General features: G+C 45.5%; 1 long non-coding RNA gene across 1 annotated transcript; it reads left to right on the top strand.

Annotated features, from left to right (window-relative positions):
- Nucleotides 1-7,517: 7,517 nt before the first annotated feature.
- On the top strand, nucleotides 7,518-9,606 carry LOC144577860 (uncharacterized). Its single transcript, XR_013522626.1, has 2 exons — nucleotides 7,518-7,799; nucleotides 7,894-9,606. It is a non-coding gene; the product is annotated as an uncharacterized LOC144577860 (long non-coding RNA).
- Nucleotides 9,607-15,978: the final 6,372 nt, after the last annotated feature.

The following is a 15,978-nucleotide window of genomic DNA, read 5'->3' as shown; positions in this document are numbered from 1 at the left end:
ATTATTACTGTCTTCTCTTCCCTATTTATTTTATTTATCCTTGTTTCAGTTTACTCTTTTCAGAACTGAATTGGGAAGGGAAGGAAAGTCATCAATAAAGCCAATTTCCTATTTCTGAATATTTCACAAGACTAGTCTGGGAAAGGAAGAAGTTCAGCATCATGGGGCAAAGTTTGGGCTTGTCTGTGGAGCTGGGGGTTCCTGCAGCAACAGCTGGTGGGAAGGAAGCTGGGACAGGGATAGGAAAGAAGGATGGGCTGGAGCAGTGGGGCTCCTGGGCTCTGGCACCAGCTTGGCCTCTCACTGCACAACAAGGAAGATCATTTTTCTGGGCCTCAGTGTCTTTACCTGTGAAACGAAGTATCTAGAACAGGGTCCTGATCTAGGTTCTCTAGGTTGCCTGACCTCCAGGCCGTTACTGTATCATTTCGTCACAATAACATCGTTTGCTCCATATCTACCACCCAAAAGTTGGGCTTTTCAGAGCCACTGTGAATGGTAAGCAAAGCAGTTAATTACCAGTAAGTACATTCTCTCTGGAGTTAGCACAGGGCTTAACACTGAGATTTGCTGGGGAACTATGGGGGAGTTAAAATGATCTCATCTTCAATGAGTTCCTCTCTGAGTAGCTCCCAGCTCCCAATTGCTCTGACGCATTCGCCCTGACACAGGTCTTTTGGCCATATGCATAGAGGGCAGGGTGGATAGGGATAGGATGCCAAGGCAGGTGGATGTGGACTGGGACTGCCAGGGCTTGGTCAAACTGCCAGGGGTGAAGCCAGAAAACCCAAGTCCATGGAGGTCAGGGGTTCAAGGTGGAATAATGTCACAGGATCCTTGCATGCGAGGTCTGCAACTTCATTCTCTTGTGGTTAATGCCAGGGCTGGGCTGGGAAGAGAAGGTCTGCCCTTTAGCACTGCTGCTGAGGACAGAGACCAGAGTATCCAGTCAGAAAAGCTCTCTGGACTACAGATATTCCCATCTGTGACCCACATCCCCTGCACACCCATTCTGCTCCTGCTCACAGAGCCCAGAGAAATTCTCTCAAGGTCTGCTGAGGATGTTCCTAGCAGTGACATTTGTGGGATAGAGAGGGGAGGATCTGCAGTGGGAGAATGGTCGGGTAACATGGTAGAATGGAGAACAGGATTGGCGGGGGGCACACCACGAAGCAGCAAATTAGGAGAACGCAGAGTGACGTAGATGGGCCTAAAATCCACATTTGGAAAGGAAAAGGTTGAAGAAAAGCTAAATTGATAGCTTTATCAATTTAACTTTAGCATAGCTTTAGCAATGGATTACGCCATATGTGAAAATTAACCATGCATGCATACAAAAGCATAATACACAGTTTGAAAAATGCATACAAATAAAAAGATATATATTAAGTACAGCAGAATGTTCACCTATGGAGTGAGGCATGGAAATGAGAATCAGAGAATACATCATGCATGCATGTATACATAGTTACACACATGAAACAATACAAGGTGAGTTGAGTAACTTGAGGATGTGGTTAAACCCAAATCTCTTCACTGGAGATAAAACTAGAGAGAACACTAGACTTGATGGCTGAAAATTATTTTTTGGAGTATGTGTCTAGAGTCAAATGACCTGAACATCTAACGTGCTCACCATCACAAAGTCCCAGGCCAATGTGTCTCACACCTATGACGATGCCTTTCTCCACTCGTAACATATAGGGAAGGAGAAATACAAGAGGAGCTTTATGGTGTCCCTTTTGTGTGCAGCCTCCCTGCTGGGAGGGCTCCCATTTAGTGTGGTAAAGCAGTGAACTACTGAGGCGGTGTCTCCCTGCAACTGGGAGGGGGATGTGTTTGACCAGTTCTTAGAGCCTGTACTCATGGCCAAGAAAGACTCCTCTGACCTCTTGTTTTATTAATCCTTGTTAAACCAGATTATGGGAACATTAAGATTTCCTAATTGAAAGTAATTTTTTGGTAAGATACCAGGAGCAAAATGCATCCTGACTCCCAGATCTACAGGGACACAATCACACTGCTTTACAAAGGGCTCCTCACATCGACTTTCTGGCTGGCCACTGTAGTCTGTCACCCCACAGTCCCCCAGTGGACATGCTTCCCAGTGTTTATACTCTCATATGGTTCTGGGCCACATTGGCTATGGTAGATAGGTGACTTCCTTTCTTCGGTAAATGTGACATTAGCAAGCATAAAGCAAACGGAGTTTTGATAAACACCTGCATGTTGGGGCTTAGCCTCTTGTGGAGCTCTTGAAGCTGAGAGCCATCCTATTAAAAGTTCAATTACCCTGCTTGATGCTAGCCCCCAGCTGGTCCAGTTATCCCAGCAGAGATGCCAGACATGGGAGTGAAGAAACTATTCTGGCCATCCAAGCCCTAACAGAAATCCAGCAGCAGAAAACCTGCCCTGTCCAGCCCAGTCAACGCACAGAAATCATGAGAAATAAGACACTGTTGCTCTAAGTTGCCAAGTTTTGGGGCGGTTTGTTACACAGCAACAGATAATGGAAACACTGGCATATGGTAAAACAGAATAAACTATGTCAAATTATTTTTATGAGCCTATTTCCTTCTTTTTATAATAAAGCAAAGAAAGTCTGATCTTTTTTTCCCCAATGCCCGGTGAAAGGCATGTCAACATCCACTGCTGTGGTTCAGGCAGATGTTACTATCCTACATTTTGAGCGGGGAGGGACCACAGAGTCCATCACTGATTCATGTGGTCCTGGCACACTGTAAGAAGGGAATAGGCCAAACATGGAGCTTAAGTGATATGCCCAAGGTCACTGGACTAGTAAATGGAGGAACAGGATCTCAAACTTAGTCTAACCCACTGTTCAGGGCTCCTCTTGTTATATTAGGCCATGTTACTGTTGAGGGCTATTTCACGAAAGTACAGACATGAAAGATCACAGTAAATGACTGGCTAGTGTTGTTAACTCCACACACCTGTCAGCAAATAAAAACTAGAATGAAAATTCCATGAGGGGATAAACTTGCCCAGGTGTAATTTTTTTTTTTTTTTTTCTTTTTGAGACGGAGTTTCGCTCTTGTTACCCAGGCTGGAGTGCAATGGCGCGATCTCGGCTCACCACACTCTCTGCCTCCTGGGTTCAGACAACTCTCCTGCCTCAGCCTCCCGAGTAGCTGGGATTACAGGCACGTGCCACCATGCCCAGCTAATTTTTTGTATTTTTAGTAGAGACGGGGTTTCACCATGTTGACCAGGATGGTCTCGATCTCTTGACCTCGTGATCCACCCGCCTCGGCCTCCCAAAGTGCTAGGATTACAGGCTTGAGCCACAGCGCCCAACCTAGGTGTAATTTTCATGGGAGAGGGGAGGCTTTATGAGCATTTTCCGGCTTTATCAAGGAATAATTGACAAATACAAATTGTATATATTTAAAGTATACAATGTGGTGTTTTGATACATGTATACATTGTGACATGACTGCCACAATGAAACTAATTAACATAGTCATCACCTCACGTAGTCACTTTTGTGGGTGTGTGGTGAGAACATTCAAGATCTCCTTTCTTAGTAAATTTCAAGTTACTAATGTTCTTAGTAAATTTCAACTATGCAATGCCGTATTACTATTATAGTAATTATGCATCACATAAGATCTCCCAAATTTGTTAATCCTGCATAATAACTAAAACTAAAACATCATACCCATTAAAATGGAATTCCTTATACCCCCCTTTCTTCAGCCCTTTAGCATTCTGTTTTCTGTCTCTATGAATTGGACGAGGCTAGGTACTTTATATGAGTAGAATCACACAATATTTGTCTTTTTGTGACTGGATTATTTCACTTAGCATAATGACCTCAAGTTTGATCCATGTTGTAGTATGTCCTTCCTTTTTAAGGCCGAGATATATTTCAGTGCCTGTGTGACTATACACACACACAAATGTTTACCCTCACACACATACATGTGCATACCATATTTCCTTTATCCATTCATCTGCTGATGGATACTTAGGTTTCATATATGAACTATTGTGAATAATGCAATGAACGCACAAATACAGATGTCTCTTTGGCACACGGATTTCATTTCCTTTGGAGATATACCCAGAAGAGGGATTTCTGGATTATATGGCAGTCCTATTTTTAATTTGTGGAGAAACTTTCATGTGGTCTTCTGTAATGATTGTACTGATTTGCATTCTCTCAACAGTGTATAAGGGTTTCCTTTTCCCCACATCTTATATTTATCTTTTGTATTTTTTTATCACAGCCATTCTAACAGCTGTAAGGTAATATCCCATTGTGATTTTCATTTGCATTTCTTTCATGATAAGTGATAGCGAGCATTTTTTTTAACTATCTCTTGGTCATTTGTATGTCTTCTTTTGAGAGGTATCTATTCAAGTACGTTGCCTATTTTTTTTTAATCAGGTAATTTGTTTTCTTGCTATTGAGTTGAGTTGTTTCTTTTGGGGGTTTGGGGGTGGATTTTTTTTCTTTTTTCATTTTTTCTTTTTGAGACAGTCTCACTCTGTCACCCAGGCTGGAGTGCAGTGGTCTGATATTGGCTCACTGCAGCATCTGCCTCCCAGGTTCAAGGGATTCTCCCACCTCAGCCTCCCAAGTAGCTAGGACTACAGGCATGCATCACCATGCCCAACTAATTTTTGTGTTTTTTGTAGAGATGGGTTTTCACTATATTGCCCAGGCTGGTCTCAGGCACATGGAGAGCCTCAAGGGATCCACCCTCCTCAGCCTCCAAAATTATTGAGTTTATAGGCATGAGCCACAGTACCTGGCCTTAAGTTAAGTTTCTTATATAGTTTGAATATTAAGTTCTTATCCGATCAGGTTTGAAAATATTTTCTCACACTTTATAGGTGTCTCTTTCAATCTGTCAATTATTTCTTTGATATACAGAAGCTTTTTTTTTTTTTTTTGACATGGAGTTTTGCTCTTGTCATCCAGGCTGGGGTGCAATGGCGTGATCTTGGCTTACTGTAACCATTGCCTCCTGGGTTCAAGCAATTCTCCTGCCTCAGCCTCTCAAGTAGTGTCAGGGATTACAGGCACCTGACACTACGCTCAGCTAATTTTTGTATTTTTAGTAGAGATGAGGTTTCACCATGTTGGCCAAGATGGTCTCAAACTCCTAACCTCAGGTGATCCACCTGCCTCGGCCTCCCAAAGTGGTAGGATTACAGGCATGAGCCATCACACCCAGCCCAGAAGCTTTTCAGTTTTATGCAATTTCATTTATTTTTGCTTTTGTTACCTGTGCTTTTCTGGTCATATCCAAAAAATCATTGCCCAGATGAATGTAAAGCTTTTTTTCTATGTTTTCTTCTAGTAGTTTCACATCTTACTTTTATGTTTTTAATGCATTTTGACTCAATTTTTGTATATGGTATGAGATAATGGTTCAATTTTATTCTTCTGCATGTGACTATCTAGTTTTTCCAACACTCTCTGCTTTTTTTTTTTTTTTCCAATAGAAAAGACCATCTTTTCCCCCTTGTGTATTCTTGGAAACTTTGTCAAAGAGCAATTGACTGAAAATGAGTGGACTTACCTCTGGGTTCTCTATTCTGTTCCATTGGTCTATGTGTCTATTTTCATACCAATATTATACTGTCTTGATTGCTATTACTTTTCAGAATATTTTGAAATCAGGTAGTGTGATGTCTCCATATGTCTTGCATAATGCTCTGTGTGTGCACAATTATGCTGCTGTTGGATGGAATGTTCTGTGTATGCCTGTCAGTTCCATTTGGTCTACAGCGTTGTCCAAGTCCACTGTTTCCCACTGGCTTTCAGTCTGGATGATCTATCCACTGTTGAATGAAATATGGAATTCTCCCACTATTATTGTATTTCAGTCTATTTCTCCCTTTAGTTTTAAAAATATTTTCTTTATATACTTAGGTGCTCTGATGTTGGGTACATATGTATTTATAATTGTTATATGCTTTTAATGAGTTTATTCCTTTATCATTTTTTATATATATAGCATAAAACTTTTTTGTTTCTTGTGACAGTTTTTGACTTAAAGTCTAATTTATCTGATTTTGGTAGAGCCATCCCTGCTCCCCTTTTTGGTTACCATTTGCATGGAATACCTTTTTCCATCTCTTTACTTTCAACCTATGTGTATCCTTAAAGCTGAAGTGACTCTCTTGTAAGCAGTATATAGTTGGACCTCTTTTTTCTTCCCAAATACACTTAACCACTCTGTTGTTAAATCAACTTTGGTCTGAGAATGTCATTGTACTTTAAGTCCCTCTTTAACTAACTTTAGCCTAACTTAGTATGGAAACTAACCTAAAGCTCTAACTTAGGAGTATAATTTTATAACAGATAACTGAGTCCGAGCCAATCTCAGCAGCTGAGCTTCAGTCGTAGGAAGCCAACTGATCAGAACATGTTCAAATAAGACAAATGAAACCATAACCCATCAAGTTGTCTCTGCACCTCCCTTCCATTTTCTGTTCACAAATGCTACCTTACCATGTCGCAGCCTTGAATTCTCTGAACCTGTTTTGACTGAGAACTGACCTATTCATGATTTTTTTTTTGTTCTTTGCTCAATTAAACTCTATTACATTTAGTTTGTTTACTGTTTTTCTGTTAACATGATCAGACTTCAGGATCCTGGATGCATAAGGGTCAGCCTGGCACTAGGGTCCACAGTGAAAGTGGTGGTCACTTCACTCTCCTTCCTCCATGTAGAAGATTTCTCTCTGTGATGTCCTGCACAGGCTTGGGGGTGTGAGGACACAGGGAATCTAAAGCTGCCCTTCCTGCTGCCTTCAATGCACCTTTTCTAATCAGGTTCTATAATCTATCACCCAGATTCCTTAGCTCTTGTGAAGGTATTTTCATGCACAGATGGCTGTTCAAATTCATGTTTCAGTGAAGGAACGAGTGTTGAAAAGTCCTTTTCTGCCATCTTGCCAATGACGTCACTCCCTCATTGCCTGTTTTGATCACTGTCTTGATCTACTTCCTAGAGCCACACCCACACATAGCAGACACTCCATAAATATTTGTTGAATGAATGAATCGATGAATGAATAAATAAACAGGTGAGTGAAACCCTTTATCCAGGCCTGGAATGTGCCCGGTAATAACTTCTGTTTTACCTTGCTTGTGTGTTTGCCTTGCTTGGGTTTGTGCTGCTTGGCGCTGCTCGGTTTCCAGGTGACCAAATACACACCATCACTCAAAGGCAATTGAATCTGGCTGGCAAGCCTGGCCCAGAGTGGCCGATGCCTTTCCCTTTCTCGCCACTAGAGGACAGAGGCGACCCATGGATTCAGCCAACGCCAGTCAGTTCTGCCACTTGGGCTCCAAAGGCACCTTGGGCTTCCTGCTCAATAGAAACTAACTGGCTGTGTCATGATACCTCTAACTCAGAGGTCACCACAGAGGTACCAAGTAGAGAAAAGGCATAAAAATGCAAATTCTGTATCCTCACCCTGAGTGTGAAGATTGAAACAGGAGTTGGCCTCCCTTCCTTGGCTGCCCCTGCAGTGGTGATGTCTAAACTAAGGGCTCCCAGCCCTCTCCGTGTTCTGATCCAGACAATGTTGCCTATTGGAGAGGCAAGCTTGCACCTCGCTCTGCAAAATGAAGAAGGCAAATGTTCCTAACCTGAAAACTGCCTGAGGAAACAGGCCTGAAAAGTTGAAACAAGAGGAGGGCCTCAGTGCATACCCAGGAGTGTATGTGAGGTACAGGTTAGTCCAGCCAACCCATCCTGGATCCTGCTTGTCTATATGTCTCTACTCAGTTGATCCTCCGGTACTTCTGCAAAGTGAGTATGTTAATACGTTAACTTGTAACGAGTGGTGAACTTGCCCACAGTTACATGTTAACTTGTAATGAATGGGTGGTAAATTTGCCCACAGTTACATAGCTGATGTGTGGCCAAACCAGGGCTCTGGCACAGAATGGACTGGCTTCCTGGTTCCTGCAGTTCCCCTCAGGAATTACAAGGACACTAGAACTTTGGAAAATGAGCAAACGCTGGCAACGTGGAAAAGGCAGTGAAACTCCAGGATGGATCAACACAGGTAAAGAACTTTGCTGACTATCAAAACATCTCATTGCATTCTTGCAACAAATCTACAAAGAGCAGAGGCTTATTCCCCATTCCAGAGCCCAGGAAACCAGGCGGGGCCAGATGAAGTGTCTGTGCCATGCTGAGCACAGGCGACTGCTTCCCATGACCTAAGGGTAAGTGGAGGGGCCACACTGTTCATCCTCTTCCTGATTCCTCTAAAGACCAACACATGTTCAGGCTCTTCTATTACTCTGTTACTTCTGTTGCTTTAGTTCCTGCCCTGTAGAGGGGATGGCCATGACCTCTGCTGCCCTTCATCCAGCCCTCCAAAGTGCCCATTAGCCTGTTTCTCTTAGGCCTGATGTGAAAAGGTCTGAGGTTTAAAGAAAACAAGACTGTAACCCTTAAATAATGTGCATACTCTGCTTCTCTATTTCAAAGATTTTGGCAAGAATGACATGAGTTTCCATGGGACAAATCTCAAGCCTTTTTTTGTTTTCTCCTCAGCCACTATCTCATTTCAATTCAAGACAACGGAAATGGACTCAGCTAGGCACCAGCACTGTCCTAGGCCCTACCAGGGAGCTGCCAGGAGGGTGTCCCTGAACCTGGACAGCTTGGCACCCAGTGATGGGAAGAGCAGACGTGCACAGAATGCAGATGCTGGGTACTAACGCTGCTTACATTGGGGTGTGCTTCCTTCACTTGGGAGATTTGAGATGACCTCAATATTAGGATGAGACTCTGCAAGGCAAAGGCTCCCAGACCCCCCATGGGCTCCTTTGAGGGCAGAGTCACAGGGCACCTGCAGCTGCAGAGTTCTCCCTTCTCCGCTGCTGCCTCTGGTGCCAGGAGCCAGGTCTGTTTCCAGAAACACATTGACGATGTGGTTCCATGTCTCTGAACTGCCCATCCTCTCTAGGGGCCCACGCTAGGCAGAGCAAGGTTGCAGCAGGCCCGTATCCTCCTGAACAGCTAGCTGAAGGATAGTCTTCACTCTCCCTGAGACGACAGCATCCCATTTCTTTATCTGAGATGTCGGCTCTGACCAGGGCTCAAGCCACCGTAGTTGCTTTTCCTGTTGCCGTTGCAGGAAACATTTTGTAGGTGGGTGCTTCTTTCTCTAAGGCACTCGCAGTCCTCGAAACCTTCTGCTGTTCCCAACTGTGAGTAGGTCACAGCACTATTCTCCCTAATTAACTAGGGCAGAGGAAGAAGGCCAGGAGGTTGCAGCTCTGGGTTTTGCCATGCACTATCAGCCAGATTGACAGGAACACATGGGTACACACCTCCCACCGCTGGGTCTCATTCATGCGCTGGCAATACACAGAGGCCTCCTGCTATGACCAAGTGCATTTTCAGCATGGAGAAAATGGCTAGCGTATAGCAGGTGCTCAAAAAATGTTGCCAGATGAAGAAACTGATGGCCCTCTTGCTCAGTTTTGACAAAATAGCTCTTCAGAGCCTCCAGATATGCAGGTCACTCTTGCTCCAGAGCATGGCAGTGCTGTCATCCTCTTTCTCTTGCCTCTGCAAGGGGAGCCAGAGGACTTTCTGACCCGGATAGAGGCGGCCACAGCCCCTGCTGAGGGGAAGAGGGAAGAGCATGCAAATGCAAAGAGAGCTGCAGAGCCTGCTGCAGCTGTAACCACCCGCTCAGAGTGGGAAGTCCAGGCCACTCCAGGGCAGCAGCTTGTCCTCCTCTGCCCTCAGACGCTGTGGTCATTGAACGGGTCTGGATCTTCTCCCTGGGTTAGGGGGAGAAATCAAGGTGACCCTCAAAGTGTCTTTCAATATGTGAATTGGAGAGCTAAGTTGCAAGTGGCTTCTGCTGGGGCTGCCAGTAGGAGAAAACGAAGGGATTTAGACACAGATAAAAAGGGTTCTGCTTCCTCTGTGCCCTGGACCTCCAGACCACCACCAGGACTCTGTCCTAGGACAGCAAAGTGGACCCTGAAATTCCCTGAGCATCCTTACCAGAGAGGTGAAGGGGGCACACAGCAGAACCATGGAGCCTCTAGACAGAAGGCACGCCAACGGTGCCCCTGGCAGCAGTGTGCACAAGCTGTGTGGATCCCTTCACCAATACTGCCACCTGGGAGTTGCATTCTTGAAGGGCAGGTTCTACAGGGAAGCATGTTTTGCCTAGCCATAGATCTACCAGGATGCATGGAGGTTGGGAGAGGGTTACTAGCTCTTCACTCTCCTCATTCCCAAGTAAGAGTGGAAGAGGATCTGTTGATCCACAGGGTAAAGACTGGCCCAGCTTCACGGAGAGAAGGAGGTAATGGTCCACTGTAGGGCTGTGTCACAAGTTAGCCGTGTGACCTGAGCAAACCACTTTTCAGAAGCCTCATCAGTGACATCAGGAAATGTGTATGTACCAGCCCGCTCTGGTAATTCCATAACATTCAGTATGGCATGCCACCCTTCCACAAAGACCCCTCCTATGACAGGCAGCCACTTTGGAAATTTGAAACTCATTGGCACTAGAAAAATGCATTTTGAATGAGACCAAGAGAAGAATGACCCATTACTTTAGTTAAAGTGATTCTCATCCTCAGGGATTTTTTAGATTGATCATTCATGGCAAGCATCTCCCGAGGGCTGGTTCTCTCTCTTCCCTGTCTCAGTTGTGTAACCTCATAGTTTCAGAATGTTTAAGCTAGAGGAGACCTCGTTCAAGCTCTCCTGTTCAGTGCATGCTCAGAGAGGGTAGACATCAGGTCTAAGGTCACACAGTCGCTTAGTGGCCCAGCAGAGACCAGAGCCTAATCCTGTAGTGCACAATTCTGATGTGTCACAGTTCTTCATCTTTTTCTACCTCCCTGTGCCACCACTCATGCCTTCTAACCTCCACTGAAATGGCCTTTCCTTTGCCATTCAAAAAGGCTGGGAATGGAAAAAAGAGGCAGACAAATGAAAAGATGGAGAAGGGAGTCAAATTCACATTTCACATGAGAAAATGTGCCATTTGATTTCAGATCACAGTCCTTGAAGGTGGAAACCGCGTTTTCACTGCCTACCCTGAAGTGCCTGCACCACGGAAGTGAGAGTAAATGCCTGTCAGGCCATCGGTTGGCATTTTCCCCACATCACATGCATGTAAGGCACATACATATGAGGCACATGGCCAGGGAGTCCACCTGTGTTCCTTCCCCAGACAGAGACCTTCAGACCACCGTCTATGTAAGCAAAGGGTATGTGGTGATCACAGAAAGGGATGGGCTGGACCTCCAAGAGCATTTAGTAAGACTCCATTACAAACAGATTTTAGGAGAATGAAGCCCAGAGAGGTAAAGACACTGTCTGACGTCACAGAGGAAGTTAGCTCCTATCTGAGGACTAGAACTCAGCCTTTCAGACTTCAAGTCCTGCGGTTGGGTGCCAAAGGAAAAGTGGGAATAGTTACTGGGTACAGAAAACAGAAAGAACAAATAAGATCTAGTATTTGATACCACAACGGAGTGATAATAGTCAATATTGATTTAATTGTAACTAAAAGAGTATAATTAGATTGTTTGTAACACAAAGGATAAATGCTTCAGGTGATGGATATCCCATTTTACCCTGTTGTGAACACTACGTATACGTTTACTCCATAAACATATACACCAACTACGTACACACAAAAATAAAAAATAAAATACAAACAAATCTATATGTGATACTTCACACACACACACACACACACACACACACATACACACACACACGCATGCATGCATAAAGGACCCCTATTCCAAGGGGAACAAAGACTCACAGCAGTCAGGCCCAGCAAGATGCACTCTCTGTAGTGGGAACTGAATGACCCTAAGGGAGGCACCTGTCCAAAGGTAAGGCCACACCTGAAATCCATCAATTCAATCGCGTATGGTGAGGCATGCCCAAGGCCTGCAAGATAGCAATGTATTTAAAAGGCTCATCTTTACATTTGCAGGAGGCTACGTGGTCTGGGGTCTATCGCACAAGAAAGGGGGCAGAAGGAAGACAGGAAGAAGTCCTGAAGATCAATTTTGCTTCCTTCATAACTCCACAGAGGACAGGAGCCACAGTCTTCCCAACCCGACTCCTTCCCTCTAGAGCAACTGGAGAGACAGGGAAATTCCTGCCTTTAGAGATCTGCAGGAGGGAGCTAAGGGCAAGGAGATGCTGCTGCTGTGGCTGCTCCTTGGCATCTGTTTTCTGTTCACGAATAAACTTCTCTCAGTCCCCTGAGGAAGGGTGGATTGGGGGGAAGGACGCGGAGCCTCTCAGAATCTTTTCATCCAGGGATGTGAGTGGGTTTTTATATTTAGCAGATGACTCACCTCCAAGCACATTAGTCACTACCTCCCAGCTCCATTCTGGCAGTCTGGGTGCTGGAGATCGCAGTGGGGTGAGATCAGACAGGAGATCGGGAGAAAGAGCAAGAGAGCCCAGGGGAGGCAAGAGACTGGGATATTAATGTGAGAGGAAGTGAGATTAGCGCCCCGAAGCGGAAGGCTCGAGGAAAGAGGGCGGCCAAGTCATGCTCAGCAGAGAAGTTCCAGCGAAGTTCTGGCTCAGCCTTGCCCCAAACACTTCTCCGTGGGAGAGGGAGAGAAGAGAAGGGCAAGATCCAGAGTGCCCGGCTCAGCTGCCCACGAGCCCTCCAAGGGTTCCCTCTTGGCAATGAGGGCAGCTCACTAGCCTGGACCCCATCCATTAGCCAGCTCTGGCCATGACAGAATGCAAAGATGACTGCAGGACAGCCAGAGAAGGGGTTTTCAGAGAGTGCCACTAGAACATGCTGGGGCCAGGAGCCTGGGCAGCACAGAAAAAGAGAGCGTCCATGAAAGATGCTCTGCGCCATGAGAGAGGAAGGACCGCAGAGGAAGGAGGAGCATATGGGGTCTAAGGCAAAGGCTCTCAACTGTGGTCCCTGGGCCCCCTGGGTCAGAAGACCCTGGAGCACTTGTGAGCAATGAGGACTCCGGTCCCATTCCAGACCTGTGCCCTCCTCTGTGGGGATTCAAAGAACCTGCTCTCACTAGGCCCCAGGGGGTTCTCAGGAACACTGGGATGCAAAGCTCTCAGGTCTGGAGCAGGAAGGCTGCATCCCAGGGCTCCGATTCCTACTCAATGTGAGATAAAGGCCATTGGTACTCTTGATTTTGCCTCAGTTTATCATTCAAAGAATGAGACGCCCACTTCAAGGATTCTTCTAATATTTAAAACAAACAAACAAAAAAACAACAGGAAAGGGATACAAAGTTGGCTATAGTTTATACTTCTTAACTGGGTCGGAACTGCGTCAGGTCTCAGTAGAGGAACACTACCCCTGGCTGGATCCCACAGCTCCGGAAAGGACGAAGGTCACCCCGAAGCAAGCTCCCTTTCTTTCTCACTGACCTGCAAGGTGGGTACCGTTACCCAGTGGTCGAGGAGAGGAGATAGAGGCCGAGAAGTAAGTGACTTGTCCATGAGTGGATGGCCGACACCAACAGCAGGACTTGAAGTCAGGCCCAGAGCCCATGGTTTGGTTTTGTTTTTTTTTTTTTACTTCTCCAAACTGCCACTTCGCTTTGTCACCAGGATCCTCTGGGTCACTTAACAGAACTGCCAGCTTCTTGCCAATATAGTCAGGGTATTGGTTTCTCCCTCACACCTTTCCCCTCTTCCTCCTCCTTCTCTGCACTGTGGCCCTAATTTTTAAAAGGCTGCATTTGGCTCTCCTTATGGAATTCTCCTGGCCTTGATTCTTGGTCCACTTCCTTCCATTCTAGTGCCCATGTCGTCCAAGGCTATATGAAGCTCCACTTGGAGGATCCAGGCCCACACCTTCTCCACTGCCCCACTACCTGCTGTACACTGCTATGCCCAATCAGCCCACAGGGGCCTGAGTCTGTTTTCCCTGAAGCTTGGTTAGAGTTCTTGCTGACATTCTTGGCTTTCCTAGACTCTGGGCTCTCTGAGGACAGGGCTTGTGTCTTCTCATTTGTGTCATCTTTCTTGAGATAAGCAAATAAACATGATGCAGATGTGGAAGGGGGTGGAAAGTTGCTAGCAGAGTCCTTGGAGAACCCATTTTCACATTCCTGATCTCCAGCTTCAGTTATTCTATCTAGAAATTGGAGAAAATATCATCGACATCACAGGAAGAGTTGGGAGGATTGAATGAGATAGCCCCTACTGAAGGTGACTAACAAAGTGTTGGCTCACAGCACACATCCATAAACTGGTAGAACAAGCTAAATTAACTTTGTGCTAGTGTAAGCTATGCGTGTATCAGAAAATGAAAGGGGTGCATTAAAAATAACAGCTCCCCACCATGTGCCAGACACAATGCTAGATGCTTTGGCTATGTCACCTTGTAATATTCACATCAATCCTCTGTCACAGAAGAAGAAGTTGAAGCTCAGAGAGGTCAAGTTACACACTCAAAGTCACACAGCTAGCAAGTGGCCAACCTGTGCTTCAAAAGGACGCTTGTCTTTCCCCAAAGTTGGGGCTCATTCCTTTAAGCAACAATGCTCCAAACCATCTGGGAGATGTAGAAGAGATAGGATTTTTTTCCAATAGAGTTTTGAAGAAGGCTGTGGGAGGCTACAGGAGGGAAGACAGACAGCGAGCTACAATACAACTTTGGACACTCTTTAAGAATGGGTGGCTTCACTGGAGAAAGGAGGCTGAGTTGTGCACCATTGTCACAAGCAAAGTAGAAGCCATGTCAAGGCTGAGTGTATCCAGCAGGTGATCAGAAGAGGACTCTAACAGTAACAAGCCTCAGTTGTGCCCAGGAAGGCCTGTGGGTGTCAGGGATTCTGCTGGCCAGGAGCCTGTGCAGGGAGGGGTTCTCAGGGAAGCAAGAGCGGTGGCAGTGGTTCAGTTTGTACGAGGTGCGCCTGTCAGTTCAGGTAGCTATTTAATGTCATGTGAAGTCCTTGGGACAAAGGCATCATGGCCTTTCTTTGCAACAAACACAAGTCTCTTGGATTCAAGATTCAAGAGGGAAAGAATAATCCCTCCTCCCCCACATATCTGTTACTGCTGGAAGACCTAGCACATCCAATTGGGATTTCTCCTACTAAAATTAATGTCATGAAACACACAAGGAGAAAACAGATTCCGAGCTAACTTCTGTCCTGGTTCATGGCCTCCTGGAGCTTGGCTGGCTGATCGCCAGACACTGGCAGTTACTGTCTGGTTAAGAACAGTGCCTTTCTCATGAGGCCCCCTGCATTCCCCAGTAGATTCTGGAGTCCCCAGAGGAGCTGGGGGCACAGTGCTTCTCTGTGATCTCCAATGTGCCCAGCAGAGCACTTGGCATGTAGTAGGCATTTAATTATATTTATTGAGAGTCTATTATGAGGATTGCCATTTAGTGTTTCTAGGAGCACTGGAAGACAGCACAACACTTTCCTATCATTTATTGTTTGTTATTTACTAATTTGTGATCAATTAATAATTGAAAATCCAATGGTGAAAGCAGAGCATCCCAGGGAGACTGGGAGCTGGGGGTTTTTAGTTCCCTGTCTTCTGTGTTTTGTCCCTAATATGACTTATTAGCAGAAGATGCCAGAGCCTGCTTCTAGGATACTCTGAATAAGAGAAAAGGAAGGAAAGGAATTTAAGCAGCTCAGTTTTCTCTATATTAAGTGGACTCTGAGGTTTTGGTTGTACACTGTGGCTTGGCAAATACAAAGCCAATCGAGTGCCTTTCTGCTCTTAGAGATGTGGTAGGGCAACAATTCTTGGGAGCCACTGTCCCTGTTGCAGTGACTCTGCCACGCTCATCTGATCTTCCCCGCCTAGGATTTGTCTGAAAGTAAAAAAAGGGAGATGTACTTGCCTGAGGTTGAGAAAGTAGCTTCCCAATGACACATTCTGCCAACACCTTCCTTCCTTCTTTATTTACTTATTTCTTTTCTGAGATGGAATCTTGCTCTGTTGCCCAAGCTGGAGTGCG

This window comes from Callithrix jacchus, chromosome 9 (assembly GCF_049354715.1).
Source record: "Callithrix jacchus isolate 240 chromosome 9, calJac240_pri, whole genome shotgun sequence".
In the NCBI taxonomy this organism is placed as follows: domain Eukaryota; kingdom Metazoa; phylum Chordata; class Mammalia; order Primates; family Cebidae; genus Callithrix; species Callithrix jacchus.
Note: the sequence above shows the minus strand (reverse complement) of the source record. Positions and strands in the feature narration are given on the sequence as shown.